Source organism: Neomonachus schauinslandi, chromosome 5 (genome assembly GCF_002201575.2).
Source record: "Neomonachus schauinslandi chromosome 5, ASM220157v2, whole genome shotgun sequence".
Lineage (NCBI taxonomy): Eukaryota > Metazoa > Chordata > Mammalia > Carnivora > Phocidae > Neomonachus > Neomonachus schauinslandi.
This window is the reverse complement of record NC_058407.1, coordinates 171,213,032-171,220,112: the sequence shown is the minus strand read 5'-3', so window position 1 is coordinate 171,220,112 and position 7,081 is coordinate 171,213,032. Positions and strand designations below refer to the sequence as shown.

The 7,081-nt window shown below is 46.6% G+C and overlaps 1 long non-coding RNA gene across 1 annotated transcript; it reads left to right on the top strand.

Annotated features, from left to right (window-relative positions):
- Positions 1-2,530, top strand: LOC110571917. The gene is made up of 3 exons (XR_002479817.1): positions 1-18; positions 1,269-1,445; positions 1,702-2,530. It is a non-coding gene; the product is annotated as an uncharacterized LOC110571917 (long non-coding RNA).
- The last annotated feature ends 4,551 nt before the right edge of the window (positions 2,531-7,081 follow it).

Genomic DNA, 7,081 nt, shown 5'->3' with positions numbered 1-7,081 from the left:
TGTCTGGCCGTGAACCTGGTAAGGTAGGCCCCTGGACAGCCTTGCTCCTGGACTTCAGTTAGCCCTTTTCACTACTCAGCCAGTAGGGCCCTGCTCCCGATAACCCACACTGTTCACAGTTACATAGGTGCTAGATGAAGCAGTTAAAAATGTGGTGTTCCCCCATCTCTGGCAGAGGAAAACTTGCAGAAACCATCTGTTAAAAAGGACAACTGAAAGTTCATGTATGTGCATGTCCTGATTCACAAAGGCAACAGTGCCTTAAAGTGAAGAAGTGATGTTTTTGTTTCTAAGAGGAAACCTACAACACCTAAAATCTAAAACTTAAACAGACAATGAACTAAACCTGGAAGCCAGTGTTAGTCACCGTCCCAGTTGTCTGATCTCCGCCTGGTTATACAAACTCACGCAGACACGGCCAAGTCTAGCATTCATTCAACAGCCATCTTTGGAGTGCTTACAATGTTAGATTAGTGCTAGCGCGGGTGGGGATTCAAATCGGCCAAGAGACCTTTTCCCCTAGAGCTGACAAGGTCCACTGGGGGAGAGAGAACTATATTAGAAGCCAGGAAAGACTATAACCTGTAGGGGTGTACTTGATTGTTTGTATAAAAGTGGTTAATTCGAGGCTAAGGAGGATAAACTGATAAGGTCAGTGGTGAAGTACAAGGGTCAGGAGTAGACAAAGAAAACCCAGGTTAATTTGCTTAACATAAATTCTACTCCAGGAAGCAACATAAAGCTTGCACTCATACCTTAAAGTCCTTAGCATTTATGTACCAGTAGGTATACGGGTCTGTTTATCTCGTGGACCAGAAGCTTCTCATGAAGAACTTTGTACTTCTTGTACATATCACTCTGCACTAGACCCCATGACCGCTACTGGTTGATAGTAGTTGGAAGAATTTTTTTTTTTTTTTTAAGATTTTTATTTTTAAGTAACTCTACACCCAGTGTGGGGCTTGAACTCACAACCCCAAGATCAAGATCCACCCGCTGCACCGACTGAGCCAGCCAGGCTTCCCAGGAACTTCTAATGGCAGTAGACTCACACAGAATGTGCAAAACCAAACCATAATCTGTGTTATACTTGTATGTAAAAGAAACATACTATATATTTGATTCCAGAAATATAATTTGTCGAACAAGCCACTTGTACCTAAACCGTCTTTCATTGCGTTTTACAATCATTTACACAAATGAAGTTTATCATTAGCCTACTCTGGAGTGAGGTTTCCTATCTCAAACCCCGTCAGCTCTCTTTCCAGCACAGAAATGGAGCTCCGCTGACAGTTGCCGCAGGTAGGGTCTGCCCTGGTGGTGGCTGAGAAAGAAGTTCCTGGCCTCAGCTCTCCCGGGCTTACCACGGCTCTCCCAGGAAGGCAGTGCATCAAGGATGGGTGCCACCAACCACAGACCCAAGCGGGCCCTTCTGAGGCATTCTGGTATGCTTCCCTGTACCTGTCCAAGAACCAGTAATCTGTCGTGGCTAGAATTAGAATTCACTGCTGCTAACTTGTTCCAAGAAGAAAAGCTTAAAGAAATTTTCAGACACTTTTAGGAGTAAAAGGGGATGCTTACTAGAAGAGATGCCAGGACAGGTAGTATAAACCTAGATATATGGCTACTCTAATTATAGATTTAAATGTGAAAAACAAAACTTCTGGAAGATAATATAAGAAATATCTTTTTTTTTTTAAGGTAGGCTCCACGCCCAGCATGGAGCCCAACACAGGGCTCGAACCCACGACCATGAGATGAAGACCTGGGCCAAGATCAAAAGTCAGACACTTAACCGACTGAGCCACCCAGTGCCCCCATATAAAAATATCTTAAAGATTTTGAGGTAAGGAATGATTTCTACAAAAAAGATGTAGAAAGCACCAACTATAACGGAAGAGATGGACACCATTAAAAGGGTAAAAAGGCAAGCCACAAAGCAGAAGAGATTTGCAATACGCATAACCAACAAAGGGCTAGGATCCAGAACATAGAAAGAGGTGCCAATCAGTAAGAAAAAGACAAACATTTAAATTGTGAAAAAGGTGAAGGACCTGAACGGGCACGTAAGAAGAAAGAGGAAATACAAATGGCCAATAAACATGAGAAAGTGCCCAACCTTAGCAGTAGGCAGGGGAATACAAATTAAACCCACAAGGAGTTGCCTACCAGATAGGCCAAGTGGAAGCAGAAGTTGGTGCTATCACTGGGGAAGTCAGTCTGACCTTATCTCGTGAAGTGGAAGATAGGCCTGCCCTGTGGTCAACAGTGCCTTTGCTCATACACACCAGGAGCACATGTGAGAACATTCTCAGCAACATTGTTTCTTTCGGCTCAAAGTGTCCGGCGGCCGTGGCATGGATGAGTAAGCGTGATGGAGTCATATAGCGAGTGTTAATTGGTAACCAAAAATGGAGTACAACTAGATGCAACAACGTGGGTGAACGTAGAACGTATGGTGACTAAAAAAAGCTAGCCTCAGTCGTTAGGCGTCTACCTTCGGCTCGGGTCGTGATCCCAGGGTCCTGGGACCGAGCCCCGCATCGGGCTCCCTGCTCGGCGGGAAGCCTGCTTCTCCCTCTCCCACTCCCCCTGCTTGTGTTCCTGCTCTGGCTGTGTCTCTCTCTGTCAAATAAATAAATAAAATCTTTGGGGGAAAAAAAAAAAAGCTAGCCTAAAGGAGTACATATGATCCCTTTTGTATGCAAGGTTCGAAAATAGGCAAGAATTTAATTATAATATTTGAGGATGTATGTTTATAGTAAAAATACAAAAATAAGTAAATGGTTACCATAACATTACCATAAAAACCAGGATGTGGATGCCTTCGGAGCACCAAAGGGACATACTGAGGCTTTGGGATTGTTGCCAGTGTTTTAGTTCTTGACCTGGGCAGTGGTTACATAAGTTTTGCTTTATGATAATTCATAACATTTTTGTCTCAGACAGTCTTCTCTATTATATTTTATAATTTAAAAAGGTTTATTTTGGGGGTGCCTGGATGGCTCATTCGGTTAAGCGTCTGCCTTCGGCTTGGGTTGTGGTCCTGGGATTCTGGGATGGAGCCCTGCATCAGGCTCCCTGCTCAGCAGGGAGTCTGCTTCTCCCTCTCCCTTTACCCTTCTCCCTGCTCGTGTTCTCTCTCTCTCAAGTAAATTAAAAAAAAAAAAAGCACAACCTAAAAGCTAAAAAAAAATCCAGAAAACCCTGAGCATTTAAAATAAATAAATAAAATAAAATAAAATAAAACTTTTTCCCCCCCCAAAGGACATATGGTTAAAGCAACAGTCCTAGTTTTACCTGAATGAGATAACTTAAAAGTGACGGCGTCACACAGGATTTTTAAAAATGTTGTAGCTCAAATGATCCAGAAAAAAAGACAAGATGACGTGCCCTAGAAATCTGTTTGAGGGCGCGGAGAGCACGCTGGCATGATGGTGACTCCGGGGTGATAGCGACATGAAAAGACGTTTGAGGCGTTTCCAGAAAAGTAAGAGTGAGAAACATTTTCAAAACATTCATACATGTATCTCTGATTTGAAATGTGTATGTAAAACCAAGTTAATAAATAGTACAAATTGCCATCCATTTCATTTTTATTCTCAAAAAGTTGAGCGCAAGTCAGCCACATCTCTTCTGGGAGCTTCCCAGGGGAAAGAAGAGCGCAGCCTGCGTTGGGACAGTCCCAGTAGCTGTTACCAGCCCCATCTGACAGAATACAAAGGAGAAGTCATTTGCTGATGTTCACACAGCTAATTTTCAAATTTCTTGGGTTGCAGACCTAAAGGTGGACGGGAATCCACGGCAATGGGAAGTGTGTAACTCACAGCATCGACGGCAGCCTGGAAAACCAGGTCCAGCAAACAAGGAGGAACGAGGGCCCCCGAGAGCCACCATCACCGTGCCCTTCGTGCCGCAGCAACAGCCTGACCGGAGTGCGGGCGTTGGTGCTGTGGGAGTTGCCCCGGGGCCACGGCCTCCTCCCCGTTCGGGACCCGGCACGGGGGGCACGCGTTCCAGTCTGTCCATTCTCTCTGTCACTCACTGCAGACCCGAAGTCCCAGGCTCAGGTGTCCATTGGGCCAACATCAGCTCTTCCGCCTATGTCTTAGGGACTTGGGGTTTGAGGGAGCAAGGATCTCACCTTTTAGGGTCCCTCCCAAGATTCCCAGATCATCTGGGCAACAGAAGGTAGTTCACACACTGAATGGTCAGAAATGGCCATTTTCATTTTCCCTTTAGAGGCAGGTGGTGACAAGGCCAGGACCGGTGCCCAGGCCAGCACGCATTTCCACTGTCCCTTCTGTGTTTCTTTGGACCTGGGGGTGAGATGGGGGGCAAACCCCAGTCACCAGTGGCAGTATCCCCACCCCCTCGTGTAGTCGCTGGAGTCAGATCCCAACAAGGGGCTGCAGACGGGAACCTGCTGAGGTCACCACAAGAATCAGTCCCAACAGCAGCTCTTGAGTTATTTTTAAGCCAGTCAACAGCAGGCCAAGGACAGTGTGGGTGCAGGTACAAAGAGAAATACTCCAGGCTCCTGCTCTAATCTCTTAAAACATCAGGTGGGGGCACCTGCGTGGTTCAGCTGTTTGAGCGTCTGGCTCTTGGTTTCCGCTCACATCATGATCTTAGGATCATGGGATCTAGCCCCGCGTCAGGCTCCGCACTCAGCACGGAGTCTGCTTGGACCTCTCCCTCTGCTTCTCCCCCTGCTCATGCTCTCTCTAAAATCAGTTAATTAATTAATGTAAAAAAAAATTGTATGTTATGCTGCCTTTAACATAAGGTCTTATAGAATTCCTGAATTCCTCTTTCTAGTCCTCCTTTGTAGTTCCAAGTGTATGTTTTAAGGGTGAAGTGCTCTATGATCTTTTCCCAATTTATATTTTGCAGTTAGTATCACTCTTTATCCCTAAATGATGAAAATCATCAATTAAAGGAAGCTTTAGGAACGTCAACTTTGGGGTTGTTTGACAAGCTACTTCACTGCGTGGTATAGTTCTTTGGGCATTGTAAGTACTCAGTAAATGCTGGAGAGGGGCTGGGGGGGGGCAGGTAGTGGAAGTGATTTGGAGAAATGGGAGAGAGAATGTATTTGATTTAGATATGGAGAGGCCTCTATAGGCAGCCAGTATGTCTCCTGCTCCAAAGGTAATGAAATTGAGAAAAAATTTATAAAGGAAATTTCTCCAGAAACCTAAAAGGACCAGGACCAAGGACCAGAGCAGGGTGGGATCCCTGCCCAGGGCCTCTGGGCAGCCAAGAAGGCAGGTAAGCTGGCCCTGAAACCATGCAGGAGTCCACTCTCAGTGCAGGTGGAAAGGAGGGACTTAGACAATTAGGTGCATGAGCCAGGCCACTCTATGGGCCCAGACTGTTGTCCTTACTTGACCAAGGATGACCCTGGGGCTTGGGGAGGTCACCCTGCCCAGAGGCAGCTGAGATTCAACCTTTAGGCACTTGGCCCCAGAGCCTGTGCTGTCATCCCTAATCTCCTGCCTCTCTGTGCAGTTTTAGGATTTCTCTGATGGAGCTACATCTTAGCAGGGGCCTGAATAAAGGAGTGAGGACATGAGTGGCGCGCACAGCGGGAATGTCACGTGCAACAGCCCAGGACCGGCGAGGAGGCAGGGTGGCTGGAGTCCAGGAGACATGAGGCTGAGTAACAGTGAGCTCAGAGAGCCTGGAGGGAGAGGGCCGATGGGGTTAGGGCAGAGCCGTGCATTCATAATGAAGCCCAAGGGATGCGTTACTAAGTGTGCACAAGTGCAGTTGTAAGTGCAGAAGGTAAGAGATTGCTTAATGTCCGCTGCTTTCATTAAGTAGGTGTGGACACAGACCCCAGGGTGGCCCCATGATCTCTGCCCCCTCTGTCCCCTCCTTTGTTGTGGGCTGGCCTGTGACTTTCCTCTAGCTAGTAGAATACTGCAGAGATGCAGGGATTTGGCAGATGTAATTAAGGTCCCAAATCAGTAGATTTTGAGTTAATTAGAAGGGAGATGATCCTGGGTGAGCTCAGCTTAATTAGATAAAATCCCTTTTAAGAGGGACTTGGGCTTTTCTGAGGCTAGACACTCGCTCCTGCTGGCCTTGCAGAAGCGAACAGCCATGTTGTGAACGGTCTCTGGCGAGGGCCACATGGCAGGGGACCTCAGGCAGCCTTTAGGATCTGAGGGCGGCCAACAGCCAGTCAGAAGCTGGGGCCCTCTGTCGTCAGCTGCAAGGAAATGTTTCCAGCCAACAGTCGAATGAGCCCAGCAATGAGTTCTTCCCCACTCACACTTCAGGTGGGGACACAGCCTGGCGACACGTTGGTTGCAGGCTTGTGAGACCCTGAGCAGAAGACCCGGCGAGGCCATGCCCAGACTCCTGACCAACAGACACTGTGAGATAAGAAATGTGCATTGTTTTAAGCTGCTAAATATGTGTAGTGTAGAAAATGAATACAGTAGATTTCTAACATACATATATACACATACAGATTTGTGTGTGTGTGTGTGTTGATTTCCCCCTGATGATAAAGCAATGCTTTGTACTTGTTTCTGTCAGTGTAAGTAGAAACAGCTAAATGCATGGGACCAAGGAACAAAGCCAGTGGCCCCAGAAGAAGCAGGAACAGTCAGTGCTGGTGATTATTCATGAGAGCAGGCACGTGCCTGCCCCAGTGCTCACACACAAGCCAGGTAGTGAGCGGGCTTCACAGCACGTCCCCAGGTAGGCAGTACGTCACCCAAGTGTCCTCAAGAGAAGACATCACCGTGAAGATTCAGTCCTTCATTTCTGGGCGATAAAATTTCTAGAGGCCTTGCTAATTTTAATACAATGCTAACAAGGCAGGGCACCTGAGTGGCTCAGTCCGTTAAGCGTCTGCCTTCAGCTCAGGTCATGATCCCAGGGTGCTGGGATCGAGCCCTGCAGCAGGCTCCCTGCTGCCCCTCCCCCTGCTTGTGTTCTCTTGCTCTCGCTTACTCTCTCAAATAAATAAAATCTTAAAAAAAAACTTGAACAAAACCACTGCTAATAAGGCAAACATATATATATATATATATATATATATATATATATATATATATATATA